We start from the raw sequence: 23,675 nt of genomic DNA, 5'->3' as shown, positions 1-23,675 counted from the left end.
ATTCATTAATTCATTTATTTATTTATTTCATGCTCCAATATAAAAAACATTTGCAGTTTCTGTAACTTAGCATTAACTGTTATTAATATGGCAGTCATCTCCCTTCCGGTTTCTGTGGTGTAGTGGCTATCACGTTCGCCTCACACGCGAAAGGTCCCCAGTTCGAAACTGGGCAGAAACAGGGCTTTTGGGATTTCAACAAAAAACAACGCATTTGTCGCATGTCAAATTGTGTAAATCTTCTCTTTGTGACTCAACACTGATATCAGAAAGTTCAAAAGTTGGTTGTTTCTTCAAAGTCTCTATCTCCCGATAATTAGCGTGAGTAATTTATTCCAGAAAAATCCCATGTTTCTGGGAAAGTTTACGTGACCCAGACTCACAGTTCTTTGGTGATTGTAAGCGTGCTTTCAGTGAAAACGTTGTTTCTGCTCGGTTTTGAACCGAGGACCTTTTGCGTGTTAGGCAAACGTGATAACCACTCCACCACAGAAACAACAGAGAATCACTGGATTAATGAATTCATTCATTAATTCATTTATTTATTTATTTCATGCTCCAATATAAAAAACATTTGCAGTTTCTGTAACTTAGCATTAACTGTTATTAATATGGCAGTCATCTCCCGTCGGGTTTCTGTGGTGTAGTGGCCATCACGTTCGCCTCACACGCGAAAGGTCCCCAGTTCGAAACTGGGCAGAAACAGGGCTTTTGGGATTGCAACAAAAAACATAGCGCATTTCTCGCATGTCAAATTGTGTAAATCTTCTCTTTGTGACTCAACACTGATATCAGAAAGTTCAAAAGTTGGTTGTTTCTTCAAAGTCTCTATCTCCCGATAATTAGCGTGAGTAATTTATTCCAGAAAAATACCTTGTTTCTGGGAAAGTTTACGTGACCCAGACTCACTATTCTTTGGTAATTGAAAGCGTGCTTTCAGTGAAAACATTGTTTCTGCTCGGTTTTGAACCGAGGACCTTTTGCGTGTTAGGCAAACGTGATAACCACTACACCACAGAAACAACAGAGAATCGATGGATTAATTAATTCATTCATTAATTCATTTATTTATTTATTTCATGCTCCAATATAAAAAACATTTGCAGTTTCTGTAACTTAGCATTAACTGTTATTAATATGGTAGTCATCGCCCGTCGGGTTTCTGTGGTGTAGTGGCTATTACGTTCGCCTCACACGCGAAAGGTCCCCAGTTTGAAACTGGGCAGAAACAGGGCTATTGGGATTGCAACAAAAAACATAACGCACTTGTCGCATGTCAAATTGTGTAAATCTTCTCTTTGTGACTCAACACTGATATCAGAAAGTTCACAAGTTGGTTGTTTCTTCAAAGTCTCTATCTCCCGATAATTAGCGTGAGTAATTTATTCCAGAAAAATACCTTGTTTCTGGGAAAGTTTACGTGACCCAGACTCACTATTCTTTGGTGATTGAAAGCGTGCTTTCAGTGAAAGCATTGTTTCTGCTCGGTTTTGAACCAAGGACCTTTTGCGTGTTTGGCAAACGTGATGACCACTACACCACAGAAACAACAGAGAATCTATGGATTAATTAATTCATTCATTAATTCATTTATTTATTTATTTCATGCTCCTATATAAAAAACATTTGCAGTTTCTGTAACTTAGCATTAACTGTTATTAATATGGCAGTCATCTGCCGTCGGGTTTCTGTGGTGTAGTGGCCATCACGTTCGCCTCACACGCGAAAGGTCCCCAGTTCGAAACTGGGCAGAAACAGGGCTTTTGGGATTGCAACAAAAAACATAACGCATTTGTCGCATGTCAAATTGTGTAAATCTTCTCTTTGTGACTCAACACTGATATCAGAAAGTTCAAAAGTTGGTTGTTTCTTCAAAGTCTCTATCTCCCGATAATTAGCGTGAGTAATTTATTCCAGAAAAATCCCATGTTTCTGGGAAAGTTTACGTGACCCAGACTCACAGTTCTTTGGTGATTGTAAGCGTGCTTTCAGTGAAAACGTTGTTTCTGCTCGGTTTTGAACCGAGGACCTTTTGCGTGTTAGGCAAACGTGATAACCACTCCACCACAGAAACAACAGAGAATCGATGGATTAATTAATTCATTCATTAATTCATTTATTTATTTATTTCATGCTCCAATATAAAAAACATTTGCAGTTTCTGTAACTTAGCATTAACTGTTATTAATATGGCAGTCATCTCCCGTCGGGTTTCTGTGGTGTAGTGGCCATCACGTTCGCCTCACACGCGAAAGGTCCCCAGTTCGAAACTGGGCAGAAACAGGGCTTTTGGGATTGCAACAAAAAACATAACGCATTTGTCGCATGTCAAATTGTGTAAATCTTCTCTTTGTGACTCAACACTGATATCAGAAAGTTCAAAAGTTGGTTGTTTCTTCAAAGTCTCTATCTCCCGATAATTAGCGTGAGTAATTTATTCCAGAAAAATACCTTGTTTCTGGGAAAGTTTACGTGACCCAGACTCACAGTTCTTTGGTGATTGTAAGCGTGCTTTCAGTGAAAACGTTGTTTCTGCTCGGTTTTGAACCGAGGACCTTTTGCGTGTTAGGCAAACGTGATAACCACTCCACCACAGAAACAACAGAGAATCACTGGATTAATGAATTCATTCATTAATTCATTTATTTATTTATTTCATGCTCCAATATAAAAAACATTTGCAGTTTCTGTAACTTAGCATTAACTGTTATTAATATGGCAGTCATCTCCCGTCGGGTTTCTGTGGTGTAGTGGCCATCACGTTCGCCTCACACGCGAAAGGTCCCCAGTTCGAAACTGGGCAGAAACAGGGCTTTTGGGATTGCAACAAAAAACATAACGCATTTCTCGCATGTCAAATTGTGTAAATCTTCTCTTTGTGACTCAACACTGATATCAGAAAGTTCAAAAGTTGGTTGTTTCTTCAAAGTCTCTATCTCCCGATAATTAGCGTGAGTAATTTATTCCAGAAAAATACCTTGTTTCTGGGAAAGTTTACGTGACCCAGACTCACTATTCTTTGGTGATTGAAAGCGTGCTTTCAGTGAAAACATTGTTTCTGCTCAGTTTTGAACCGAGGACCTTTTGCGTGTTAGGCAAACGTGATAACCACTACACCACAGAAACAACAGAGAATCGATGGATTAATTAATTCATTCATTAATTCATTTATTTATTTATTTCATGCTCCTATATAAAAAACATTTGCAGTTTCTGTAACTTAGCATTAACTGTTATTAATATGGTAGTCATCGCCCGTCGGGTTTCTGTGGTGTAGTGGCTATTACGTTCGCCTCACACGCGAAAGGTCCCCAGTTTGAAACTGGGCAGAAACAGGGCTATTGGGATTGCAACAAAAAACATAACGCACTTGTCGCATGTCAAATTGTGTAAATCTTCTCTTTGTGACTCAACACTGATATCAGAAAGTTCAAAAGTTGGTTGTTTCTTCAAAGTCTCTATCTCCCGATAATTAGCGTGAGTAATTTATTCCAGAAAAATCCCATGTTTCTGGGAAAGTTTACGTGACCCAGACTCACAGTTCTTTGGTGATTGTAAGCGTGCTTTCAGTGAAAACGTTGTTTCTGCTCGGTTTTGAACCGAGGACCTTTTGCGTGTTAGGCAAACGTGATAACCACTCCACCACAGAAACAACAGAGAATCACTGGATTAATGAATTCATTCATTAATTCATTTATTTATTTATTTCATGCTCCAATATAAAAAACATTTGCAGTTTCTGTAACTTAGCATTAACTGTTATTAATATGGCAGTCATCTCCCGTCGGGTTTCTGTGGTGTAGTGGCCATCACGTTCGCCTCACACGCGAAAGGTCCCCAGTTCGAAACTGGGCAGAAACAGGGCTTTTGGGATTGCAACAAAAAACATAGCGCATTTCTCGCATGTCAAATTGTGTAAATCTTCTCTTTGTGACTCAACACTGATATCAGAAAGTTCAAAAGTTGGTTGTTTCTTCAAAGTCTCTATCTCCCGATAATTAGCGTGAGTAATTTATTCCAGAAAAATACCTTGTTTCTGGGAAAGTTTACGTGACCCAGACTCACTATTCTTTGGTGATTGAAAGCGTGCTTTCAGTGAAAACATTGTTTCTGCTCGGTTTTGAACCGAGGACCTTTTGCGTGTTAGGCAAACGTGATAACCACTACACCACAGAAACAACAGAGAATCGATGGATTAATTAATTCATTCATTAATTCATTTATTTATTTATTTCATGCTCCAATATAAAAAACATTTGCAGTTTCTGTAACTTAGCATTAACTGTTATTAATATGGTAGTCATCGCCCGTCGGGTTTCTGTGGTGTAGTGGCTATTACGTTCGCCTCACACGCGAAAGGTCCCCAGTTTGAAACTGGGCAGAAACAGGGCTATTGGGATTGCAACAAAAAACATAACGCACTTGTCGCATGTCAAATTGTGTAAATCTTCTCTTTGTGACTCAACACTGATATCAGAAAGTTCACAAGTTGGTTGTTTCTTCAAAGTCTCTATCTCCCGATAATTAGCGTGAGTAATTTATTCCAGAAAAATACCTTGTTTCTGGGAAAGTTTACGTGACCCAGACTCACTATTCTTTGGTGATTGAAAGCGTGCTTTCAGTGAAAGCATTGTTTCTGCTCGGTTTTGAACCAAGGCCCTTTTGCGTGTTTGGCAAACGTGATGACCACTACACCACAGAAACAACAGAGAATCTATGGATTAATTAATTCATTCATTAATTCATTTATTTATTTATTTCATGCTCCTATATAAAAAACATTTGCAGTTTCTGTAACTTAGCATTAACTGTTATTAATATGGCAGTCATCTGCCGTCGGGTTTCTGTGGTGTAGTGGCCATCACGTTCGCCTCACACGCGAAAGGTCCCCAGTTCGAAACTGGGCAGAAACAGGGCTTTTGGGATTGCAACAAAAAACATAACGCATTTGTCGCATGTCAAATTGTGTAAATCTTCTCTTTGTGACTCAACACTGATATCAGAAAGTTCAAAAGTTGGTTGTTTCTTCAAAGTCTCTATCTCCCGATAATTAGCGTGAGTAATTTATTCCAGAAAAATCCCATGTTTCTGGGAAAGTTTACGTGACCCAGACTCACAGTTCTTTGGTGATTGTAAGCGTGCTTTCAGTGAAAACGTTGTTTCTGCTCGGTTTTGAACCGAGGACCTTTTGCGTGTTAGGCAAACGTGATAACCACTCCACCACAGAAACAACAGAGAATCACTGGATTAATGAATTCATTCATTAATTCATTTATTTATTTATTTCATGCTCCAATATAAAAAACATTTGCAGTTTCTGTAACTTAGCATTAACTGTTATTAATATGGCAGTCATCTCCCGTCGGGTTTCTGTGGTGTAGTGGCCATCACGTTCGCCTCACACGCGAAAGGTCCCCAGTTCGAAACTGGGCAGAAACAGGGCTTTTGGGATTGCAACAAAAAACATAACGCATTTGTCGCATGTCAAATTGTGTAAATCTTCTCTTTGTGACTCAACACTGATATCAGAAAGTTCAAAAGTTGGTTGTTTCTTCAAAGTCTCTATCTCCCGATAATTAGCGTGAGTAATTTATTCCAGAAAAATACCTTGTTTCTGGGAAAGTTTACGTGACCCAGACTCACTATTCTTTGGTGATTGAAAGCGTGCTTTCAGTGAAAACATTGTTTCTGCTCGGTTTTGAACCGAGGACCTTTTGCGTGTTAGGCAAACGTGATAACCACTACACCACAGAAACAACAGAGAATCGATGGATTAATTAATTCATTCATTAATTCATTTATTTATTTATTTCATGCTCCAATATAAAAAACATTTGCAGTTTCTGTAACTTAGCATTAACTGTTATTAATATGGCAGTCACCTCCCTTCCGGTTTCTGTGGTGTAGTGGCTATCACGTTCGCCTCACACGCGAAAGGTCCCCAGTTCGAAACTGGGCAGAAACAGGGCTTTTGGGATTGCAACAAAAAACAACGCATTTGTCGCATGTCAAATTGTGTAAATCTTCTCTTTGTGACTCAACACTGATATCAGAAAGTTCAAAAGTTGGTTGTTTCTTCAAAGTCTCTATCTCCCGATAATTAGCGTGAGTAATTTATTCCAGAAAAATCCCATGTTTCTGGGAAAGTTTACGTGACCCAGACTCACAGTTCTTTGGTGATTGTAAGCGTGCTTTCAGTGAAAACGTTGTTTCTGCTCGGTTTTGAACCGAGGACCTTTTGCGTGTTAGGCAAACGTGATAACCACTCCACCACAGAAACAACAGAGAATCACTGGATTAATGAATTCATTCATTAATTCATTTATTTATTTATTTCATGCTCCAATATAAAAAACATTTGCAGTTTCTGTAACTTAGCATTAACTGTTATTAATATGGCAGTCATCTCCCGTCGGGTTTCTGTGGTGTAGTGGCCATCACGTTCGCCTCACACGCGAAAGGTCCCCAGTTCGAAACTGGGCAGAAACAGGGCTTTTGGGATTGCAACAAAAAACATAACGCATTTCTCGCATGTCAAATTGTGTAAATCTTCTCTTTGTGACTCAACACTGATATCAGAAAGTTCAAAAGTTGGTTGTTTCTTCAAAGTCTCTATCTCCCGATAATTAGCGTGAGTAATTTATTCCAGAAAAATACCTTGTTTCTGGGAAAGTTTACGTGACCCAGACTCACTATTCTTTGGTGATTGAAAGCGTGCTTTCAGTGAAAACATTGTTTCTGCTCAGTTTTGAACCGAGGACCTTTTGCGTGTTAGGCAAACGTGATAACCACTACACCACAGAAACAACAGAGAATCGATGGATTAATTAATTCATTCATTAATTCATTTATTTATTTATTTCATGCTCCTATATAAAAAACATTTGCAGTTTCTGTAACTTAGCATTAACTGTTATTAATATGGTAGTCATCGCCCGTCGGGTTTCTGTGGTGTAGTGGCTATTACGTTCGCCTCACACGCGAAAGGTCCCCAGTTTGAAACTGGGCAGAAACAGGGCTATTGGGATTGCAACAAAAAACATAACGCACTTGTCGCATGTCAAATTGTGTAAATCTTCTCTTTGTGACTCAACACTGATATCAGAAAGTTCAAAAGTTGGTTGTTTCTTCAAAGTCTCTATCTCCCGATAATTAGCGTGAGTAATTTATTCCAGAAAAATCCCATGTTTCTGGGAAAGTTTACGTGACCCAGACTCACAGTTCTTTGGTGATTGTAAGCGTGCTTTCAGTGAAAACGTTGTTTCTGCTCGGTTTTGAACCGAGGACCTTTTGCGTGTTAGGCAAACGTGATAACCACTCCACCACAGAAACAACAGAGAATCACTGGATTAATGAATTCATTCATTAATTCATTTATTTATTTATTTCATGCTCCAATATAAAAAACATTTGCAGTTTCTGTAACTTAGCATTAACTGTTATTAATATGGCAGTCATCTCCCTTCGGGTTTCTGTGGTGTAGTGGCTATCACGTTCGCCTCACACGCGAAAGGTCCCCAGTTCGAAACTGGGCAGAAACAGGGCTTTTGGGATTGCAACAAAAAACAACGCATTTGTCGCATGTCAAATTGTGTAAATCTTCTCTTTGTGACTCAACACTGATATCAGAAAGTTCAAAAGTTGGTTGTTTCTTCAAAGTCTCTATCTCCCGATAATTAGAGTGAGTAATTTATTCCAGAAAAATACCTTGTTTCTGGGAAAGTTTACGTGACCCAGACTCACTATTCTTTGGTGATTGAAAGCGTGCTTTCAGTGAAAACATTGTTTCTGCTCGGTTTTGAACCGAGGACCTTTTGCGTGTTAGGCAAACGTGATAACCACTACACCACAGAAACAACAGAGAATCGATGGATTAATTAATTCATTCATTAATTCATTTATTTATTTATTTCATGCTCCAATATAAAAAACATTTGCAGTTTCTGTAACTTAGCATTAACTGTTATTAATATGGCAGTCATCTCCCTTCGGGTTTCTGTGGTGTAGTGGCTATCACGTTCGCCTCACACGCGAAAGGTCCCCAGTTCGAAACTGGGCAGAAACAGGGCTTTTGGGATTGCAACAAAAAACAACGCATTTGTCGCATGTCAAATTGTGTAAATCTTCTCTTTGTGACTCAACACTGATATCAGAAAGTTCAAAAGTTGGTTGTTTCTTCAAAGTCTCTATCTCCCGATAATTAGAGTGAGTAATTTATTCCAGAAAAATACCTTGTTTCTGGGAAAGTTTACGTGACCCAGACTCACTATTCTTTGGTGATTGAAAGCGTGCTTTCAGTGAAAACATTGTTTCTGCTCGGTTTTGAACCGAGGACCTTTTGCGTGTTAGGCAAACGTGATAACCACTACACCACAGAAACAACAGAGAATCGATGGATTAATTAATTCATTCATTAATTCATTTATTTATTTATTTCATGCTCCAATATAAAAAACATTTGCAGTTTCTGTAACTTAGCATTAACTGTTATTAATATGGCAGTCATCTCCCTTCGGGTTTCTGTGGTGTAGTGGCTATCACGTTCGCCTCACACGCGAAAGGTCCCCAGTTCGAAACTGGGCAGAAACAGGGCTTTTGGGATTGCAACAAAAAACAACGCATTTGTCGCATGTCAAATTGTGTAAATCTTCTCTTTGTGACTCAACACTGATATCAGAAAGTTCAAAAGTTGGTTGTTTCTTCAAAGTCTCTATCTCCCGATAATTAGCGTGAGTAATTTATTCCAGAAAAATCCCATGTTTCTGGGAAAGTTTACGTGACCCAGACTCACAGTTCTTTGGTAATTGTAAGCGTGCTTTCAGTGAAAACGTTGTTTCTGCTCGGTTTTGAACCGAGGACCTTTTGCGTGTTAGGCAAACGTGATAACCACTCCACCACAGAAACAACAGAGAATCACTGGATTAATGAATTCATTCATTAATTCATTTATTTATTTATTTCATGCTCCAATATAAAAAACATTTGCAGTTTCTGTAACTTAGCATTAACTGTTATTAATATGGCAGTCATCTCCCGTCGGGTTTCTGTGGTGTAGTGGCCATCACGTTCGCCTCACACGCGAAAGGTCCCCAGTTCGAAACTGGGCAGAAACAGGGCTTTTGGGATTGCAACAAAAAACATAGCGCATTTCTCGCATGTCAAATTGTGTAAATCTTCTCTTTGTGACTCAACACTGATATCAGAAAGTTCAAAAGTTGGTTGTTTCTTCAAAGTCTCTATCTCCCGATAATTAGCGTGAGTAATTTATTCCAGAAAAATCCCATGTTTCTGGGAAAGTTTACGTGACCCAGACTCACAGTTCTTTGGTAATTGTAAGCGTGCTTTCAGTGAAAACGTTGTTTCTGCTCGGTTTTGAACCGAGGACCTTTTGCGTGTTAGGCAAACGTGATAACCACTCCACCACAGAAACAACAGAGAATCACTGGATTAATGAATTCATTCATTAATTCATTTATTTATTTATTTCATGCTCCAATATAAAAAACATTTGCAGTTTCTGTAACTTAGCATTAACTGTTATTAATATGGCAGTCATCTCCCGTCGGGTTTCTGTGGTGTAGTGGCCATCACGTTCGCCTCACACGCGAAAGGTCCCCAGTTCGAAACTGGGCAGAAACAGGGCTTTTGGGATTGCAACAAAAAACATAGCGCATTTCTCGCATGTCAAATTGTGTAAATCTTCTCTTTGTGACTCAACACTGATATCAGAAAGTTCAAAAGTTGGTTGTTTCTTCAAAGTCTCTATCTCCCGATAATTAGCGTGAGTAATTTATTCCAGAAAAATACCTTGTTTCTGGGAAAGTTTACGTGACCCAGACTCACTATTCTTTGGTGATTGAAAGCGTGCTTTCAGTGAAAACATTGTTTCTGCTCAGTTTTGAACCGAGGACCTTTTGCGTGTTAGGCAAACGTGATAACCACTACACCACAGAAACAACAGAGAATCGATGGATTAATTAATTCATTCATTAATTCATTTATTTATTTATTTCATGCTCCTATATAAAAAACATTTGCAGTTTCTGTAACTTAGCATTAACTGTTATTAATATGGTAGTCATCGCCCGTCGGGTTTCTGTGGTGTAGTGGCTATTACGTTCGCCTCACACGCGAAAGGTCCCCAGTTTGAAACTGGGCAGAAACAGGGCTATTGGGATTGCAACAAAAAACATAACGCACTTGTCGCATGTCAAATTGTGTAAATCTTCTCTTTGTGACTCAACACTGATATCAGAAAGTTCAAAAGTTGGTTGTTTCTTCAAAGTCTCTATCTCCCGATAATTAGCGTGAGTAATTTATTCCAGAAAAATCCCATGTTTCTGGGAAAGTTTACGTGACCCAGACTCACAGTTCTTTGGTAATTGTAAGCGTGCTTTCAGTGAAAACGTTGTTTCTGCTCGGTTTTGAACCGAGGACCTTTTGCGTGTTAGGCAAACGTGATAACCACTCCACCACAGAAACAACAGAGAATCACTGGATTAATGAATTCATTCATTAATTCATTTATTTATTTATTTCATGCTCCAATATAAAAAACATTTGCAGTTTCTGTAACTTAGCATTAACTGTTATTAATATGGCAGTCATCTCCCGTCGGGTTTCTGTGGTGTAGTGGCCATCACGTTCGCCTCACACGCGAAAGGTCCCCAGTTCGAAACTGGGCAGAAACAGGGCTTTTGGGATTGCAACAAAAAACATAGCGCATTTCTCGCATGTCAAATTGTGTAAATCTTCTCTTTGTGACTCAACACTGATATCAGAAAGTTCAAAAGTTGGTTGTTTCTTCAAAGTCTCTATCTCCCGATAATTAGCGTGAGTAATTTATTCCAGAAAAATACCTTGTTTCTGGGAAAGTTTACGTGACCCAGACTCACTATTCTTTGGTGATTGAAAGCGTGCTTTCAGTGAAAACATTGTTTCTGCTCGGTTTTGAACCGAGGACCTTTTGCGTGTTAGGCAAACGTGATAACCACTACACCACAGAAACAACAGAGGATTAATGAATTCATTCATTAATTCATTTATTTATTTATTTCATGCTCCAATATAAAAAACATTTGCAGTTTCTGTAACTTAGCATTAACTGTTATTAATATGGCAGTCATCTCCCGTCGGGTTTCTGTGGTGTAGTGGCCATCACGTTCGCCTCACACGCGAAAGGTCCCCAGTTCGAAACTGGGCAGAAACAGGGCTTTTGGGATTGCAACAAAAAACATAGCGCATTTCTCGCATGTCAAATTGTGTAAATCTTCTCTTTGTGACTCAACACTGATATCAGAAAGTTCAAAAGTTGGTTGTTTCTTCAAAGTCTCTATCTCCCGATAATTAGCGTGAGTAATTTATTCCAGAAAAATACCTTGTTTCTGGGAAAGTTTACGTGACCCAGACTCACTATTCTTTGGTGATTGAAAGCGTGCTTTCAGTGAAAACATTGTTTCTGCTCGGTTTTGAACCGAGGACCTTTTGCGTGTTAGGCAAACGTGATAACCACTACACCACAGAAACAACAGAGAATCGATGGATTAATTAATTCATTCATTAATTCATTTATTTATTTATTTCATGCTCCAATATAAAAAACATTTGCAGTTTCTGTAACTTAGCATTAACTGTTATTAATATGGCAGTCATCTCCCGTCGGGTTTCTGTGGTGTAGTGGCCATCACGTTCGCCTCACACGCGAAAGGTCCCCAGTTCGAAACTGGGCAGAAACAGGGCTTTTGGGATTGCAACAAAAAACATAACGCATTTCTCGCATGTCAAATTGTGTAAATCTTCTCTTTGTGACTCAACACTGATATCAGAAAGTTCAAAAGTTGGTTGTTTCTTCAAAGTCTCTATCTCCCGATAATTAGCGTGAGTAATTTATTCCAGAAAAATACCTTGTTTCTGGGAAAGTTTACGTGACCCAGACTCACTATTCTTTGGTGATTGAAAGCGTGCTTTCAGTGAAAACATTGTTTCTGCTCAGTTTTGAACCGAGGACCTTTTGCGTGTTAGGCAAACGTGATAACCACTACACCACAGAAACAACAGAGAATCGATGGATTAATTAATTCATTCATTAATTCATTTATTTATTTATTTCATGCTCCTATATAAAAAACATTTGCAGTTTCTGTAACTTAGCATTAACTGTTATTAATATGGTAGTCATCGCCCGTCGGGTTTCTGTGGTGTAGTGGCTATTACGTTCGCCTCACACGCGAAAGGTCCCCAGTTTGAAACTGGGCAGAAACAGGGCTATTGGGATTGCAACAAAAAACATAACGCACTTGTCGCATGTCAAATTGTGTAAATCTTCTCTTTGTGACTCAACACTGATATCAGAAAGTTCAAAAGTTGGTTGTTTCTTCAAAGTCTCTATCTCCCGATAATTAGCGTGAGTAATTTATTCCAGAAAAATCCCATGTTTCTGGGAAAGTTTACGTGACCCAGACTCACAGTTCTTTGGTGATTGTAAGCGTGCTTTCAGTGAAAACGTTGTTTCTGCTCGGTTTTGAACCGAGGACCTTTTGCGTGTTAGGCAAACGTGATAACCACTCCACCACAGAAACAACAGAGAATCACTGGATTAATGAATTCATTCATTAATTCATTTATTTATTTATTTCATGCTCCAATATAAAAAACATTTGCAGTTTCTGTAACTTAGCATTAACTGTTATTAATATGGCAGTCATCTCCCTTCGGGTTTCTGTGGTGTAGTGGCTATCACGTTCGCCTCACACGCGAAAGGTCCCCAGTTCGAAACTGGGCAGAAACAGGGCTTTTGGGATTGCAACAAAAAACAACGCATTTGTCGCATGTCAAATTGTGTAAATCTTCTCTTTGTGACTCAACACTGATATCAGAAAGTTCAAAAGTTGGTTGTTTCTTCAAAGTCTCTATCTCCCGATAATTAGAGTGAGTAATTTATTCCAGAAAAATACCTTGTTTCTGGGAAAGTTTACGTGACCCAGACTCACTATTCTTTGGTGATTGAAAGCGTGCTTTCAGTGAAAACATTGTTTCTGCTCGGTTTTGAACCGAGGACCTTTTGCGTGTTAGGCAAACGTGATAACCACTACACCACAGAAACAACAGAGAATCGATGCATTAATTAATTCATTCATTAATTCATTTATTTATTTATTTCATGCTCCAATATAAAAAACATTTGCAGTTTCTGTAACTTAGCATTAACTGTTATTAATATGGCAGTCATCTCCCTTCGGGTTTCTGTGGTGTAGTGGCTATCACGTTCGCCTCACACGCGAAAGGTCCCCAGTTCGAAACTGGGCAGAAACAGGGCTTTTGGGATTGCAACAAAAAACAACGCATTTGTCGCATGTCAAATTGTGTAAATCTTCTCTTTGTGACTCAACACTGATATCAGAAAGTTCAAAAGTTGGTTGTTTCTTCAAAGTCTCTATCTCCCGATAATTAGAGTGAGTAATTTATTCCAGAAAAATACCTTGTTTCTGGGAAAGTTTACGTGACCCAGACTCACTATTCTTTGGTGATTGAAAGCGTGCTTTCAGTGAAAACATTGTTTCTGCTCGGTTTTGAACCGAGGACCTTTTGCGTGTTAGGCAAACGTGATAACCACTACACCACAGAAACAACAGAGAATCGATGGATTAATTAATTCATTCATTAATTCATTTATTTATTTATTTCATGCTCCAATATAAAAAACATTTGCAGTTTCTGTAACTTAGCATTAACTGTTATTAATATGGCAGTCATCTCCCTTCGGGTTTCTGTGGTGTAGTGGCTATCACGTTCGCCTCACACGCGAAAGGTCCCCAGTTCGAAACTGGGCAGAAACAGGGCTTTTGGGATTGCAACAAAAAACAACGCATTTGTCGCATGTCAAATTGTGTAAATCTTCTCTTTGTGACTCAACACTGATATCAGAAAGTTCAAAAGTTGGTTGTTTCTTCAAAGTCTCTATCTCCCGATAATTAGCGTGAGTAATTTATTCCAGAAAAATCCCATGTTTCTGGGAAAGTTTACGTGACCCAGACTCACAGTTCTTTGGTAATTGTAAGCGTGCTTTCAGTGAAAACGTTGTTTCTGCTCGGTTTTGAACCGAGGACCTTTTGCGTGTTAGGCAAACGTGATAACCACTCCACCACAGAAACAACAGAGAATCACTGGATTAATGAATTCATTCATTAATTCATTTATTTATTTATTTCATGCTCCAATATAAAAAACATTTGCAGTTTCTGTAACTTAGCATTAACTGTTATTAATATGGCAGTCATCTCCCGTCGGGTTTCTGTGGTGTAGTGGCCATCACGTTCGCCTCACACGCGAAAGGTCCCCAGTTCGAAACTGGGCAGAAACAGGGCTTTTGGGATTGCAACAAAAAACATAGCGCATTTCTCGCATGTCAAATTGTGTAAATCTTCTCTTTGTGACTCAACACTGATATCAGAAAGTTAAAAAGTTGGTTGTTTCTTCAAAGTCTCTATCTCCCGATAATTAGCGTGAGTAATTTATTCCAGAAAAATACTTTGTTTCTGGGAAAGTTTACGTGACCCAGACTCACTATTCTTTGGTGATTGAAAGCGTGCTTTCAGTGAAAGCATTGTTTCTGCTCGGTTTTGAACCAAGGACCTTTTGCGTGTTAGGCAAACGTGATAACCACTACACCACAGAAACAACAGAGAATCGATGGATTAATTAATTCATTCATTAATTCATTTATTTATTTATTTCATGCTCCAATATAAAAAACATTTGCAGTTTCTGTAACTTAGCATTAACTGTTATTAATATGGTAGTCATCGCCCGTCGGGTTTCTGTGGTGTAGTGGCTATTACGTTCGCCTCACACGCGAAAGGTCCCCAGTTTGAAACTGGGCAGAAACAGGGCTATTGGGATTGCAACAAAAAACATAACGCACTTGTCGCATGTCAAATTGTGTAAATCTTCTCTTTGTGACTCAACACTGATATCAGAAAGTTCAAAAGTTGGTTGTTTCTTCAAAGTCTCTATCTCCCGATAATTAGCGTGAGTAATTTATTCCAGAAAAATCCCATGTTTCTGGGAAAGTTTACGTGACCCAGACTCACAGTTCTTTGGTGATTGTAAGCGTGCTTTCAGTGAAAACGTTGTTTCTGCTCGGTTTTGAACCGAGGACCTTTTGCGTGTTAGGCAAACGTGATAACCACTCCACCACAGAAACAACAGAGAATCACTGGATTAATGAATTCATTCATTAATTCATTTATTTATTTATTTCATGCTCTAATATAAAAAACATTTGCAGTTTCTGTAACTTAGCATTAACTGTTATTAATATGGCAGTCATCTCCCGTCGGGTTTCTGTGGTGTAGTGGCCATCACGTTCGCCTCACACGCGAACGGTCCCCAGTTCGAAACTGGGCAGAAACAGGGCTTTTGGGATTGCAACAAAAAACATAGCGCATTTCTCGCATGTCAAATTGTGTAAATCTTCTCTTTGTGACTCAACACTGATATCAGAAAGTTCAAAAGTTGGTTGTTTCTTCAAAGTCTCTATCTCCCGATAATTAGCGTGAGTAATTTATTCCAGAAAAATACCTTGTTTCTGGGAAAGTTTACGTGACCCAGACTCACTATTCTTTGGTGATTGAAAGCGTGCTTTCAGTGAAAACATTGTTTCTGCTCAGTTTTGAACCGAGGACCTTTTGCGTGTTAGGCAAACGTGATAACCACTACACCACAGAAACAACAGAGAATCGATGGATTAATTAATTCATTCATTAATTCATTTATTTATTTATTTCATGCTCCAATATAAAAAACATTTGCAGTTTCTGTAACTTAGCATTAACTGTTATTAATATGGTAGTCATCGCCCGTCGGGTTTCTGTAGTGTAGTGGCTATTACGTTCGCCTCACACGCGAAAGGTCCCCAGTTTGAAACTGGGCAGAAACAGGGCTATTGGGATTGCAACAAAAAACATAACGCACTTGTCGCATGTCAAATTGTGTAAATCTTCTCTTTGTGACTCAACACTGATATCAGAAAGTTCAAAAGTTGGTTGTTTCTTCAAAGTCTCTATCTCCCGATAATTAGCGTGAGTAATTTATTCCAGAAAAATCCCATGTTTCTGGGAAAGTTTACGTGACCCAGACTCACAGTTCTTTGGTGATTGTAAGCGTGCTTTCAGTGAAAACGTTGTTTCTGCTCGGTTTTGAACCGAGGACCTTTTGCGTGTTAGGCAAACGTGATAACCACTCCACCACAGAAACAACAGAGAATCACTGGATTAATGAATTCATTCATTAATTCATTTATTTATTTATTTCATGCTCCAATATAAAAAACATTTGCAGTTTCTGTAACTTAGCATTAACTGTTATTAATATGGCAGTCATCTCCCGTCGGGTTTCTGTGGTGTAGTGGCCATCACGTTCGCCTCACACGCGAAAGGTCCCCAGTTCGAAACTGGGCAGAAACAGGGCTTTTGGGATTGCAACAAAAAACATAACGCATTTGTCGCTTGTCAAATTGTGTAAATCTTCTCTTTGTGACTCAACACTGATATCAGAAAGTTCAAAAGTTGGTTGTTTCTTCAAAGTCTCTATCTCCCGATAATTAGCGTGAGTAATTTATTCCAGAAAAATACCTTGTTTCTGGGAAAGTTTACGTGACCCAGACTCACTATTCTTTGGTGATTGAAAGCGTGCTTTCAGTGAAAACATTGTTTCTGCTCGGTTTTGAACCGAGGACCTTTTGCGTGTTAGGCAAACGTGATAACCACTACACCACAGAAACAACAGAGAATCGATGGATTAATTAATTCATTCATTAATTCATTTATTTATTTATTTCATGCTCCAATATAAAAAACATTTGCAGTTTCTGTAACTTAGCATTAACTGTTATTAATATGGCAGTCGCCTCCCTTCCGGTTTCTGTGGTGTAGTGGCTATCACGTTCGCCTCACACGCGAAAGGTCCCCAGTTCGAAACTGGGCAGGAACAGGGCTTTTGGGATTGCAACAAAAAACAACGCATTTGTCGCATGTCAAATTGTGTAAATCTTCTCTTTGTGACTCAACACTGATATCAGAAAGTTCAAAAGTTGGTTGTTTCTTCAAAGTCTCTATCTCCCGATAATTAGCGTGAGTAATTTATTCCAGAAAAATCCCATGTTTCTGGGAAAGTTTACGTGACCCAGACTCACAGTTCTTTGGTGATTGTAAGCGTGCTTTCAGTGAAAACGTTGTTTCTGCTCGGTTTTGAACCGAGGACCTTTTGCGTGTTAGGCAAACGTGATAACCACTCCACCACAGAAACAACAGAGAATCACTGGATTAATGAATTCATTCATTAATTCATTTATTTATTTATTTCATGCTCCAATATAAAAAACATTTGCAGTTTCTGTAACTTAGCATTAACTGTTATTAATATGGCAGTCATCTCCCGTCGGGTTTCTGTGGTGTAGTGGCCATCACGTTCGCCTCACACGCGAAAGGTCCCCAGTTCGAAACTGGGCAGAAACAGGGCTTTTGGGATTGCAACAAAAAACATAACGCATTTGTCGCATGTCAAATTGTGTAAATCTTCTCTTTGTGACTCAACACTGATATCAGAAAGTTCAAAAGTTGGTTGTTTCTTCAAAGTCTCTATCTCCCGATAATTAGCGTGAGTAATTTATTCCAGAAAAATACCTTGTTTCTGGGAAAGTTTACGTGACCCAGACTCACTATTCTTTGGTGATTGAAAGCGTGCTTTCAGTGAAAACATTGTTTCTGCTCGGTTTTGAACCGAGGACCTTTTGCGTGTTAGGCAAAGGTGATAACCACTACACCACAGAAACAACAGAGAATCGATGGATTAATTAATTCATTCATTAATTCATTTATTTATTTATTTCATGCTCCAATATAAAAAACATTTGCAGTTTCTGTAACTTAGCATTAACTGTTATTAATATGGCAGTCATCTCCCTTCCGGTTTCTGTGGTGTAGTGGCTATCACGTTCGCCTCACACGCGAAAGGTCCCCAGTTCGAAACTGGGCAGAAACAGGGCTTTTGGGATTGCAACAAAAAACAACGCATTTGTCGCATGTCAAATTGTGTAAATCTTCTCTTTGTGACTCAACACTGATATCAGAAAGTTCAAAAGTTGGTTGTTTCTTCAAAGTCTCTATCTCCCGATAATTAGCGTGAGTAATTTATTCCAGAAAAATCCCATGTTTCTGGGAAAGTTTACGTGACCCAGACTCACAGTTCTTTGGTGATTGTAAGCGTGCTTTCAGTGAAAACGTTGTTTCTGCTCGGTTTTGAACCGAGGACCTTTTGCGTGTTAGGCAAACGTGATAACCACTCCACCACAGAAACAACAGAGAATCACTGGATTAATGAATTCATTCATTAATTCATTTATTTATTTATTTCATGCTCCAATATAAAAAACATTTGCAGTTTCTGTAACTTAGCATTAACTGTTATTAATATGGCAGTCATCTCCCGTCGGGTTTCTGTGGTGTAGTGGCCATCACGTTCGCCTCACACGCGAAAGGTCCCCAGTTCGAAACTGGGCAGAAACAGGGCTTTTGGGATTGCAACAAAAAACATAGCGCATTTCTCGCATGTCAAATTGTGTAAATCTTCTCTTTGTGACTCAACACTGATATCAGAAAGTTCAAAAGTTGGTTGTTTCTTCAAAGTCTCTATCTCCCGATAATTAGCGTGAGTAATTTATTCCAGAAAAATACCTTGTTTCTGGGAAAGTTTACGTGACCCAGACTCACTATTCTTTGGTGATTGAAAGCGTGCTTTCAGTGAAAACATTGTTTCTGCTCGGTTTTGAACCGAGGACCTTTTGCGTGTTAGGCAAACGTGATAACCACTACACCACAGAAACAACAGAGAATCGATGGATTAATTAATTCATTCATTAATTCATTTATTTATTTATTTCATGCTCCAATATAAAAAACATTTGCAGTTTCTGTAACTTAGCATTAACTGTTATTAATATGGTAGTCATCGCCCGTCGGGTTTCTGTGGTGTAGTGGCTATTACGTTCGCCTCACACGCGAAAGGTCCCCAGTTTGAAACTGGGCAGAAACAGGGCTATTGGGATTGCAACAAAAAACATAACGCACTTGTCGCATGTCAAATTGTGTAAATCTTCTCTTTGTGACTCAACACTGATATCAGAAAGTTCACAAGTTGGTTGTTTCTTCAAAGTCTCTATCTCCCGATAATTAGCGTGAGTAATTTATTCCAGAAAAATACCTTGTTTCTGGGAAAGTTTACGTGACCCAGACTCACTATTCTTTGGTGATTGAAAGCGTGCTTTCAGTGAAAGCATTGTTTCTGCTCGGTTTTGAACCAAGGACCTTTTGCGTGTTTGGCAAACGTGATGACCACTACACCACAGAAACAACAGAGAATCTATGGATTAATTAATTCATTCATTAATTCATTTATTTATTTATTTCATGCTCCTATATAAAAAACATTTGCAGTTTCTGTAACTTAGCATTAACTGTTATTAATATGGCAGTCATCTGCCGTCGGGTTTCTGTGGTGTAGTGGCCATCACGTTCGCCTCACACGCGAAAGGTCCCCAGTTCGAAACTGGGCAGAAACAGGGCTTTTGGGATTGCAACAAAAAACATAACGCATTTGTCGCATGTCAAATTGTGTAAATCTTCTCTTTGTGACTCAACACTGATATCAGAAAGTTCAAAAGTTGGTTGTTTCTTCAAAGTCTCTATCTCCCGATAATTAGCGTGAGTAATTTATTCCAGAAAAATCCCATGTTTCTGGGAAAGTTTACGTGACCCAGACTCACAGTTCTTTGGTGATTGTAAGCGTGCTTTCAGTGAAAACGTTGTTTCTGCTCGGTTTTGAACCGAGGACCTTTTGCGTGTTAGGCAAACGTGATAACCACTCCACCACAGAAACAACAGAGAATCACTGGATTAATGAATTCATTCATTAATTCATTTATTTATTTATTTCATGCTCCAATATAAAAAACATTTGCAGTTTCTGTAACTTAGCATTAACTGTTATTAATATGGCAGTCATCTCCCGTCGGGTTTCTGTGGTGTAGTGGCCATCACGTTCGCCTCACACGCGAAAGGTCCCCAGTTCGAAACTGGGCAGAAACAGGGCTTTTGGGATTGCAACAAAAAACATAACGCATTTGTCGCATGTCAAATTGTGTAAATCTTCTCTTTGTGACTCAACACTGATATCAGAAAGTTCAAAAGTTGGTTGTTTCTTCAAAGTCTCTATCTCCCGATAATTAGCGTGAGTAATTTATTCCAGAAAAATACCTTGTTTCTGGGAAAGTTTACGTGACCCAGACTCACTATTCTTTGGTGATTGAAAGCGTGCTTTCAGTGAAAACATTGTTTCTGCTCGGTTTTGAACCGAGGACCTTTTGCGTGTTAGGCAAACGTGATAACCACTACACCACAGAAACAACAGAGAATCGATGGATTAATTAATTCATTCATTAATTCATTTATTTATTTATTTCATGCTCCAATATAAAAAACATTTGCAGTTTCTGTAACTTAGCATTAACTGTTATTAATATGGCAGTCACCTCCCTTCCGGTTTCTGTGGTGTAGTGGCTATCACGTTCGCCTCACACGCGAAAGGTCCCCAGTTCGAAACTGGGCAGAAACAGGGCTTTTGGGATTGCAACAAAAAACAACGCATTTGTCGCATGTCAAATTGTGTAAATCTTCTCTTTGTGACTCAACACTGATATCAGAAAGTTCAAAAGTTGGTTGTTTCTTCAAAGTCTCTATCTCCCGATAATTAGCGTGAGTAATTTATTCCAGAAAAATCCCATGTTTCTGGGAAAGTTTACGTGACCCAGACTCACAGTTCTTTGGTGATTGTAAGCGTGCTTTCAGTGAAAACGTTGTTTCTGCTCGGTTTTGAACCGAGGACCTTTTGCGTGTTAGGCAAACGTGATAACCACTCCACCACAGAAACAACAGAGAATCACTGGATTAATGAATTCATTCATTAATTCATTTATTTATTTATTTCATGCTCCAATATAAAAAACATTTGCAGTTTCTGTAACTTAGCATTAACTGTTATTAATATGGCAGTCATCTCCCGTCGGGTTTCTGTGGTGTAGTGGCCATCACGTTCGCCTCACACGCGAAAGGTCCCCAGTTCGAAACTGGGCAGAAACAGGGCTTTTGGGATTGCAACAAAAAACATAACGCATTTCTCGCATGTCAAATTGTGTAAATCTTCTCTTTGTGACTCAACACTGATATCAGAAAGTTCAAAAGTTGGTTGTTTCTTCAAAGTCTCTATCTCCCGATAATTAGCGTGAGTAATTTATTCCAGAAAAATACCTTGTTTCTGGGAAAGTTTACGTGACCCAGACTCACTATTCTTTGGTGATTGAAAGCGTGCTTTCAGTGAAAACATTGTTTCTGCTCAGTTTTAAACCGAGGACCTTTTGCGTGTTAGGCAAACGTGATAACCACTACACCACAGAAACAACAGAGAATCGATGGATTAATTAATTCATTCATTAATTCATTTATTTATTTATTTCATGCTCCTATATAAAAAACATTTGCAGTTTCTGTAACTTAGCATTAACTGTTATTAATATGGTAGTCATCGCCCGTCGGGTTTCTGTGGTGTAGTGGCTATTACGTTCGCCTCACACGCGAAAGGTCCCCAGTTTGAAACTGGGCAGAAACAGGGCTATTGGGATTGCAACAAAAAACATAACGCACTTGTCGCATGTCAAATTGTGTAAATCTTCTCTTTGTGACTCAACACTGATATCAGAAAGTTCAAAAGTTGGTTGTTTCTTCAAAGTCTCTATCTCCCGATAATTAGCGTGAGTAATTTATTCCAGAAAAATCCCATGTTTCTGGGAAAGTTTACGTGACCCAGACTCACAGTTCTTTGGTGATTGTAAGCGTGCTTTCAGTGAAAACGTTGTTTCTGCTCGGTTTTGAACCGAGGACCTTTTGCGTGTTAGGCAAACGTGATAACCACTCCACCACAGAAACAACAGAGAATCACTGGATTAATGAATTCATTCATTAATTCATTTATTTATTTATTTCATGCTCCAATATAAAAAACATTTGCAGTTTCTGTAACTTAGCATTAACTGTTATTAATATGGCAGTCATCTCCCTTCGGGTTTCTGTGGTGTAGTGGCTATCACGTTCGCCTCACACGCGAAAGGTCCCCAGTTCGAAACTGGGCAGAAACAGGGCTTTTGGGATTGCAACAAAAAACAACGCATTTGTCGCATGTCAAATTGTGTAAATCTTCTCTTTGTGACTCAACACTGATATCAGAAAGTTCAAAAGTTGGTTGTTTCTTCAAAGTCTCTATCTCCCGATAATTAGAGTGAGTAATTTATTCCAGAAAAATACCTTGTTTCTGGGAAAGTTTACGTGACCCAGACTCACTATTCTTTGGTGATTGAAAGCGTGCTTTCAGTGAAAACATTGTTTCTGCTCGGTTTTGAACCGAGGACCTTTTGCGTGTTAGGCAAACGTGATAACCACTACACCACAGAAACAACAGAGAATCAATGGATTAATTAATTCATTCATTAATTCATTTATTTATTTATTTCATGCTCCAATATAAAAAACATTTGCAGTTTCTGTAACTTAGCATTAACTGTTATTAATATGGCAGTCATCTCCCTTCGGGTTTCTGTGGTGTAGTGGCTATCACGTTCGCCTCACACGCGAAAGGTCCCCAGTTCGAAACTGGGCAGAAACAGGGCTTTTGGGATTGCAACAAAAAACAACGCATTTGTCGCATGTCAAATTGTGTAAATCTTCTCTTTGTGACTCAACACTGATATCAGAAAGTTCAAAAGTTGGTTGTTTCTTCAAAGTCTCTATCTCCCGATAATTAGAGTGAGTAATTTATTCCAGAAAAATACCTTGTTTCTGGGAAAGTTTACGTGACCCAGACTCACTATTCTTTGGTGATTGAAAGCGTGCTTTCAGTGAAAACATTGTTTCTGCTCGGTTTTGAACCGAGGACCTTTTGCGTGTTAGGCAAACGTGATAACCACTACACCACAGAAACAACAGAGAATCGATGGATTAATTAATTCATTCATTAATTCATTTATTTATTTATTTCATGCTCCAATATAAAAAACATTTGCAGTTTCTGTAACTTAGCATTAACTGTTATTAATATGGCAGTCATCTCCCTTCGGGTTTCTGTGGTGTAGTGGCTATCACGTTCGCCTCACACGCGAAAGGTCCCCAGTTCGAAACTGGGCAGAAACAGGGCTTTTGGGATTGCAACAAAAAACAACGCATTTGTCGCATGTCAAATTGTGTAAATCTTCTCTTTGTGACTCAACACTGATATCAGAAAGTTCAAAAGTTGGTTGTTTCTTCAAAGTCTCTATCTCCCGATAATTAGCGTGAGTAATTTATTCCAGAAAAATCCCATGTTTCTGGGAAAGTTTACGTGACCCAGACTCACAGTTCTTTGGTAATTGTAAGCGTGCTTTCAGTGAAAACGTTGTTTCTGCTCGGTTTTGAACCGAGGACCTTTTGCGTGTTAGGCAAACGTGATAACCACTCCACCACAGAAACAACAGAGAATCACTGGATTAATGAATTCATTCATTAATTCATTTATTTATTTATTTCATGCTCCAATAT

At 38.8% G+C, this 23,675-nt stretch overlaps 33 non-coding genes across 33 annotated transcripts; all 33 read left to right on the top strand.

Moving 5' to 3' along the window:
• The first annotated feature begins 108 nt into the window (after positions 1-108).
• On the top strand, positions 109-181 carry trnav-cac (transfer RNA valine (anticodon CAC)). The gene has a single exon. It is a non-coding gene; the product is annotated as a tRNA-Val (tRNA).
• Positions 182-632: 451 nt separating this feature from the next.
• Positions 633-705, top strand: trnav-cac (transfer RNA valine (anticodon CAC)). Its single transcript has one exon. It is a non-coding gene; the product is annotated as a tRNA-Val (tRNA).
• A 979-nt stretch (positions 706-1,684) lies between these two features.
• On the top strand, positions 1,685-1,757 carry trnav-cac (transfer RNA valine (anticodon CAC)). Its single transcript has one exon. It is a non-coding gene; the product is annotated as a tRNA-Val (tRNA).
• Positions 1,758-2,210: 453 nt separating this feature from the next.
• Positions 2,211-2,283, top strand: trnav-cac (transfer RNA valine (anticodon CAC)). The gene has a single exon. It is a non-coding gene; the product is annotated as a tRNA-Val (tRNA).
• Positions 2,284-2,736: 453 nt separating this feature from the next.
• Positions 2,737-2,809, top strand: trnav-cac (transfer RNA valine (anticodon CAC)). Its single transcript has one exon. It is a non-coding gene; the product is annotated as a tRNA-Val (tRNA).
• Positions 2,810-3,788: 979 nt separating this feature from the next.
• trnav-cac (transfer RNA valine (anticodon CAC)) lies at positions 3,789-3,861 on the top strand. The gene has a single exon. It is a non-coding gene; the product is annotated as a tRNA-Val (tRNA).
• Positions 3,862-4,840: 979 nt separating this feature from the next.
• On the top strand, positions 4,841-4,913 carry trnav-cac (transfer RNA valine (anticodon CAC)). The gene has a single exon. It is a non-coding gene; the product is annotated as a tRNA-Val (tRNA).
• A 453-nt stretch (positions 4,914-5,366) lies between these two features.
• trnav-cac (transfer RNA valine (anticodon CAC)) lies at positions 5,367-5,439 on the top strand. Its single transcript has one exon. It is a non-coding gene; the product is annotated as a tRNA-Val (tRNA).
• Positions 5,440-5,892: 453 nt separating this feature from the next.
• Positions 5,893-5,965, top strand: trnav-cac (transfer RNA valine (anticodon CAC)). The gene has a single exon. It is a non-coding gene; the product is annotated as a tRNA-Val (tRNA).
• Positions 5,966-6,416: 451 nt separating this feature from the next.
• On the top strand, positions 6,417-6,489 carry trnav-cac (transfer RNA valine (anticodon CAC)). The gene has a single exon. It is a non-coding gene; the product is annotated as a tRNA-Val (tRNA).
• Positions 6,490-7,468: 979 nt separating this feature from the next.
• On the top strand, positions 7,469-7,541 carry trnav-cac (transfer RNA valine (anticodon CAC)). Its single transcript has one exon. It is a non-coding gene; the product is annotated as a tRNA-Val (tRNA).
• Positions 7,542-7,992: 451 nt separating this feature from the next.
• On the top strand, positions 7,993-8,065 carry trnav-cac (transfer RNA valine (anticodon CAC)). The gene has a single exon. It is a non-coding gene; the product is annotated as a tRNA-Val (tRNA).
• A 451-nt stretch (positions 8,066-8,516) lies between these two features.
• On the top strand, positions 8,517-8,589 carry trnav-cac (transfer RNA valine (anticodon CAC)). The gene has a single exon. It is a non-coding gene; the product is annotated as a tRNA-Val (tRNA).
• Positions 8,590-9,040: 451 nt separating this feature from the next.
• On the top strand, positions 9,041-9,113 carry trnav-cac (transfer RNA valine (anticodon CAC)). The gene has a single exon. It is a non-coding gene; the product is annotated as a tRNA-Val (tRNA).
• A 453-nt stretch (positions 9,114-9,566) lies between these two features.
• On the top strand, positions 9,567-9,639 carry trnav-cac (transfer RNA valine (anticodon CAC)). The gene has a single exon. It is a non-coding gene; the product is annotated as a tRNA-Val (tRNA).
• A 979-nt stretch (positions 9,640-10,618) lies between these two features.
• On the top strand, positions 10,619-10,691 carry trnav-cac (transfer RNA valine (anticodon CAC)). The gene has a single exon. It is a non-coding gene; the product is annotated as a tRNA-Val (tRNA).
• A 445-nt stretch (positions 10,692-11,136) lies between these two features.
• On the top strand, positions 11,137-11,209 carry trnav-cac (transfer RNA valine (anticodon CAC)). The gene has a single exon. It is a non-coding gene; the product is annotated as a tRNA-Val (tRNA).
• Positions 11,210-11,662: 453 nt separating this feature from the next.
• On the top strand, positions 11,663-11,735 carry trnav-cac (transfer RNA valine (anticodon CAC)). Its single transcript has one exon. It is a non-coding gene; the product is annotated as a tRNA-Val (tRNA).
• Positions 11,736-12,714: 979 nt separating this feature from the next.
• trnav-cac (transfer RNA valine (anticodon CAC)) lies at positions 12,715-12,787 on the top strand. The gene has a single exon. It is a non-coding gene; the product is annotated as a tRNA-Val (tRNA).
• A 451-nt stretch (positions 12,788-13,238) lies between these two features.
• Positions 13,239-13,311, top strand: trnav-cac (transfer RNA valine (anticodon CAC)). Its single transcript has one exon. It is a non-coding gene; the product is annotated as a tRNA-Val (tRNA).
• A 451-nt stretch (positions 13,312-13,762) lies between these two features.
• Positions 13,763-13,835, top strand: trnav-cac (transfer RNA valine (anticodon CAC)). The gene has a single exon. It is a non-coding gene; the product is annotated as a tRNA-Val (tRNA).
• Positions 13,836-14,286: 451 nt separating this feature from the next.
• Positions 14,287-14,359, top strand: trnav-cac (transfer RNA valine (anticodon CAC)). Its single transcript has one exon. It is a non-coding gene; the product is annotated as a tRNA-Val (tRNA).
• A 2,031-nt stretch (positions 14,360-16,390) lies between these two features.
• On the top strand, positions 16,391-16,463 carry trnav-cac (transfer RNA valine (anticodon CAC)). The gene has a single exon. It is a non-coding gene; the product is annotated as a tRNA-Val (tRNA).
• Positions 16,464-17,440: 977 nt separating this feature from the next.
• Positions 17,441-17,513, top strand: trnav-cac (transfer RNA valine (anticodon CAC)). The gene has a single exon. It is a non-coding gene; the product is annotated as a tRNA-Val (tRNA).
• A 453-nt stretch (positions 17,514-17,966) lies between these two features.
• Positions 17,967-18,039, top strand: trnav-cac (transfer RNA valine (anticodon CAC)). Its single transcript has one exon. It is a non-coding gene; the product is annotated as a tRNA-Val (tRNA).
• A 451-nt stretch (positions 18,040-18,490) lies between these two features.
• Positions 18,491-18,563, top strand: trnav-cac (transfer RNA valine (anticodon CAC)). Its single transcript has one exon. It is a non-coding gene; the product is annotated as a tRNA-Val (tRNA).
• A 979-nt stretch (positions 18,564-19,542) lies between these two features.
• trnav-cac (transfer RNA valine (anticodon CAC)) lies at positions 19,543-19,615 on the top strand. The gene has a single exon. It is a non-coding gene; the product is annotated as a tRNA-Val (tRNA).
• A 453-nt stretch (positions 19,616-20,068) lies between these two features.
• trnav-cac (transfer RNA valine (anticodon CAC)) lies at positions 20,069-20,141 on the top strand. The gene has a single exon. It is a non-coding gene; the product is annotated as a tRNA-Val (tRNA).
• A 453-nt stretch (positions 20,142-20,594) lies between these two features.
• On the top strand, positions 20,595-20,667 carry trnav-cac (transfer RNA valine (anticodon CAC)). The gene has a single exon. It is a non-coding gene; the product is annotated as a tRNA-Val (tRNA).
• Positions 20,668-21,118: 451 nt separating this feature from the next.
• Positions 21,119-21,191, top strand: trnav-cac (transfer RNA valine (anticodon CAC)). Its single transcript has one exon. It is a non-coding gene; the product is annotated as a tRNA-Val (tRNA).
• A 979-nt stretch (positions 21,192-22,170) lies between these two features.
• trnav-cac (transfer RNA valine (anticodon CAC)) lies at positions 22,171-22,243 on the top strand. Its single transcript has one exon. It is a non-coding gene; the product is annotated as a tRNA-Val (tRNA).
• Positions 22,244-22,694: 451 nt separating this feature from the next.
• trnav-cac (transfer RNA valine (anticodon CAC)) lies at positions 22,695-22,767 on the top strand. Its single transcript has one exon. It is a non-coding gene; the product is annotated as a tRNA-Val (tRNA).
• Positions 22,768-23,218: 451 nt separating this feature from the next.
• On the top strand, positions 23,219-23,291 carry trnav-cac (transfer RNA valine (anticodon CAC)). The gene has a single exon. It is a non-coding gene; the product is annotated as a tRNA-Val (tRNA).
• The last annotated feature ends 384 nt before the right edge of the window (positions 23,292-23,675 follow it).

This window comes from Conger conger, chromosome 12, assembly GCF_963514075.1.
Source record: "Conger conger chromosome 12, fConCon1.1, whole genome shotgun sequence".
Classification (NCBI taxonomy): Eukaryota; Metazoa; Chordata; class Actinopteri; order Anguilliformes; family Congridae; genus Conger; species Conger conger.
Note: the sequence above shows the minus strand (reverse complement) of the source record. Positions and strands in the feature narration are given on the sequence as shown.